Genomic DNA, 4,815 nt, shown 5'->3' with positions numbered 1-4,815 from the left:
TGGGAGTCACAGCGGCCCGGGGGTACAGGAGCTCTGCGGACCTGCTAAGAGAGGACCTGCCGTCCTTCCTCCCTCGGGGCATCGGCTCCACCTCGTGTAACCTGGTGTTGGTTCCAACAGCGGGAGTGGGGTGCAGTCGGAAACCAGCCGCGCAGCCCATCACTGCGAGGCGAAGCACAAGTCACAGGCAGCCACTCCAGATGCGCCGCAAGGGAACGGGCAGAAGAGGCTTATCTTGGGCGGGAGATCAGGAGATCTCAGCTCCACGCTGCCCTCCAGCATCTGAAGGTTTACAGAGGCCTCCACGCGGCCCAGCCATGTCCACTGTCCAGAGGGCCTCAACCCCGCGGCGCTCACTCATTTTCACCTTGAAAATGGCTCAAGGGCGACAACCCGCAGGCGCACACCCCACGGACGCGGCGGGGCCGGGAGCCTCCAATGCCCGGCGCTGGCGGGTCAGCGGTCGTCACGGCGCCTCCGTGACCTCCCAGCCCCCTCCACGCGCCGCTTTCCCGGCAGGAGAACAGGCCTGGGAGGCGCTGCGAGCCGCTCGGCTGGGCCTGGTGCGCCGCCGGGCTGCTTCGGGGAGGCTGGAATTGAACTTGGAGGACCACGGCCTGCGGCTGGAGGGAGCGAGCCCAAACCCCGGTGAGCACCTGCGAGTTAGTTGGCTTCGGTCTGCCAGGGTCATCCGCTTAAAGCCGCCCAGGGCGCCGCAGCTTTGCCTTCCTGGAACATGGCCAGGCCGGGGTCAAGCCGAGGCACACCCCTATGCTCGAATGTCTTTGCCCGAGCGGTGGGGGAGAGGTGTGCTCCGTCCTAATTGCTGGAGCTTAGAAACCCAAAGTAGGAATATTTGTCCTCTGGACTCAGCCAGCTGGGCACCCCCTGTATTTTATTTTTAAAACTTGCATAAGGTAGTTTGAAAGCCCCAGTGAAAGTGAGTGAAGCTGCCAAATGAACTCTTTAGTTAGGAAATCTAGACTTTAGAGCCAGAGGGCCTCATTCAGATGCGGCTTTAGTGCTTTCCAGCTGTGTGATAGGGCACATTGCTTGTGTTCTTTGTGATACACTTCCTCATCTGGGAAATGGGCGCAGTAGTAATACCTAACCCATGTAGCTTTGTAAGAAGTGAGTGAACTTAGTAATAGAGCTGGAAGTCCGGAATTGTGATGCCGCCAGCTTTGCTTTTCTTTTTCAACATTCCTCTGGCTATGCGGGGTCTCTTCTGGTTCCATACAAATTTTAGGATTATTTGTTCCATTTCTTTGAAAAAAGTGGATGGTATTTTGATGGGGATTGCATTGAATGTGTAGATTGCTCTAGGTAGCATTGACATCTTCACAATATTTGTTCTTCCAATCCATGAGCATGGAACGTTTTTCCATTTCTTTCTGTCTTCCTCAATTTCTTTCATGAGTATTTTATAGTTTTCTGAGTACAGATCCTTTGCCTCTTTGGTTAGATTTATTCCTAGGTATCTTATGGTTTTGGGTGCCATTGTAAATGGGATCGACTCCTTAATTTCTCTTTCCTCTGGAAAACAGTATGGAGGTTCCTCAAAAAGTTGAAAATAGAGCTACCATATGATCCAGCAATTGCACTACTGGGTATTTACCCCAAAGATACAAATGTAGTGATCTGAAGGGGCACCTGCACCCCAATGTTTATAGCAGCAATGTCCACGATAGCCAAACTGTGGAAAGAGCCAAGATGTCCATCAGCAGATGAATGGATAAAGAAGATGTGATATATATACACAATGGAATATTATGTAGCCATCAAAAGGAATGAAATCTTGCTATTTGCAACGACGTGGATGGAACTGGAGGGTGTTATGCTGAGCGAAATAAGTCAATCAGAGAAAGACATGTATCATATGACCTCACTGATATGAGGAATTCTTAATCTCAGGAAACAAACTGAGGGTTGCTGGAGTGGGGGGGGGGTGGGAGGAATGGGGCAGCTGGGTGATAGATATTGGGGAGGGTATGTGCTATGGTGAGCACTGTGAATTGTGTAGGACTGTTGAATCACAGATCTGTACCTCTGAAACAAATAATATATGTTAAAAAAAAAAAAAAAGAAGAAGAAGATAGCAGGAGGGGAAGAATGAAGGGGGGGAAAACGGAGCGGGAGACGAACCATGAGAGACGATGGACTCTGAAAAACAAACTGAGGGTTCTAGAGGGGAGGTGGGTGGGGGGATGGGTTAGCCTGGTGATGGGTATTAAAGAGGGCACGTTCTGCATGGAGCACTGGGTATTATACGCAAATAATGAATCATGGAACACTACATCAAAAACTAATGATGTGTAATGTATGGGGATTAACATAACAATAATAAAAATATGTATATATATAAAAAAAAGAAGTGAATGAACTTAAATAGGTAACAGGCTGGTGCATAGGAAACACAAGATTGATGTCAGGTCTTATTTGTTACTGCAGCTACTGCAGTGCAGAGCTCAGAATTAACCTGCCATCTCATTCACCTATATGAACTTTTTGCAAATGCAACATTAATTTGGAAAGTTTGCAACTCTGCCCTCACCCTATCTATATGATACTGTATATATCATTAGCTACTGGTGCAGGGACAGGTGATCACAGGGAAATGTATAACATCTCTCAGAATGCTATCATATTATTTTGGGGGTGTTTCCTGTTGTTTCTCATTTGATTGTAATGTATGTTATGTACTATGTCATTTTCCCTCTCTTTTTAAAATTTTTTTAATTCTAGTATTATATTAGTTTCAGGTGTACAGTATAGTGATTCAACAGTTCTATACATTGCTCAGTGCTCATCACGATAAGTATACTCATAAATTTGGAATGCTTCACGAGTTTTTCATCTTTGCTCAGGGGCCACACTAATCTTCTCTGTATTGTTCCAGTTGTAGTAGATGCGCTACTGAAGTGAGCACTGTAATGTTCCCGTTTTGCATTATATATATTTATTGAATACATTATATATTTTATATATCTTTTATACGTAAAGTATCTTTCATAAGTATCCCTATATTGTATATGTACAAATATATGAACATTTGCAATAGAGTAATAGTTTTATGATATATAAACATACAAATAGTGGGAGATACATGTATTTTACATATGTATATATTCTATAAAATACCATTTTATATCATTTGAGATGTGAAATATCTCAAAAATAGAGAAAGATACAGATAATAGTGTAATCAACACTTATGTATGTATTACCCAGATAGAATAAATATTAACTTTAAAAGTTGTTTAATTTTTTAAAGAAACAAAACACTACAGATGCAATTTCTTCTACTCTGTTCCATTTCCTTCCCTATCTGCCTCTTTTTCCCACCTCCAGTTAATGCTATTCTTTTTTTTTTTTTTTTTTAAAGATTTTATTTATTTATTTGACAGAGAGAGACACAGCGAGAGAGGGAACATAAGCAGGGGGAGTGGGAGAGGGAGAAGCAGGTTTCCCGCCGAGCAGGGAGCCCGATGTGGGACTCGATCCCAGGATCCTGGGATCATGACCTGAGCCGAAGGCAGACGCTTAACGACTGAGCCACCCAGGCGCCCCCAGTTAATGCTATTCTGAAGCTGCTGTGTATCTTCTACATCTCTGAGTTTAATGTTTTAGCATAAATGTACGGTCCACAGGCCAATATTTAAAATGTTGCATCATATTTTTGTTTTTAAGCCAGGTAAATAATATTTTGCTAAATATATCTTTCTGCAGCATCCTCTGATCATTTCCCTTATTCACCCAACTTTTTTTTTTTGAAGATTTATTCAGGCTACTAAATCATCCCTATGTCATTTATTTAATCGCTGTGCAGTAATACTGTTGTAAGAATATATCCCAATGAATTTATCCTTCTCTCATTTGATGGATATATAAGTTGCTTACAATGTTTCATTCGTACAAAGATCGGTGCAGTGGGTATGTGGCTGTGCACATCTCCTTAGGCAAATGTGTGAGAGCTTCTCCAGGGTACGCATGTAAGAATGGAATTGCTGGGCTATACTTCTTTGTCTCACTTTTATATTTATTCTTACAAAATCAAGCATTTATTAGATATTCTTAATTTTTAACTTTGAAACAAATATGATTACTACCTCATTCTTATGCTTTTGAATGAGTCAACTGAAGACTAAAGTTTGAAAGGAAATTGAAAAATGCCTTAGCATTTGGATCTGCTTATCTGTATAACCCAGGATTGACTTGCTACTGTAGGGTATGCAGTGCAGAAAACAAAAATAAATTGGATGATAAGAATCATAGGAGACTAGAGCTACCGTTTCTTTCTTTCTTTTTTTAACTAATTCATTTATTTATTTAGAGAGAGAGTCAGCAGGAGGAGAGGCAGAGGGAGAGAAGGACGGAGAATCTCTAAGTAGACTCCATGCTGATCATGGAGCCCAACGAGGGGCTTGATTTCACGACCCTGAGATCATGACCCTAGCTGAAATCAAGAGTTGAACGCTTAACTGACGGAGCCACCCAGGCATCCCTAGAGCTACCTTTTCTAAGCACCAATGTAAATATGCTGTGCTCTTCTAAGCCATTGCATTGCATATAAAATACTTTTACTTTAAATGTGTCTATATTAGATTTTTATTTTGATAATACATGGTTATACTTGAAAAATATAAGAAGAAAGAGACTCTTAAATCTTCTCCACTCAGTTTAATCTACAATAGCCACTACTTATAATAGTTTGATATTTCCCAAGTACTTATAAGAGTGTGTGTGTGTGTGTGTGCATGTGTACTTTCTAATAAATGGTATTTTAGTATATATCCAATTCTGTAATAATTTAAA

At 42.2% G+C, this 4,815-nt stretch overlaps 1 non-coding gene across 1 annotated transcript; it reads right to left on the bottom strand.

Moving 5' to 3' along the window:
• Positions 1–2,826: 2,826 nt before the first annotated feature.
• Positions 2,827–2,929, bottom strand: LOC116621797. The gene has a single exon (XR_004297451.1). It is a non-coding gene; the product is annotated as a U6 spliceosomal RNA (small nuclear RNA).
• Between the last annotated feature and the right edge of the window lie 1,886 nt (positions 2,930–4,815).

This window comes from Phoca vitulina, unplaced genomic scaffold (genome assembly GCF_004348235.1).
Source record: "Phoca vitulina isolate PV1807 unplaced genomic scaffold, GSC_HSeal_1.0 scaffold50, whole genome shotgun sequence".
Lineage (NCBI taxonomy): Eukaryota > Metazoa > Chordata > Mammalia > Carnivora > Phocidae > Phoca > Phoca vitulina.
This window is presented reverse-complemented; position numbering and strand designations above follow the sequence as displayed.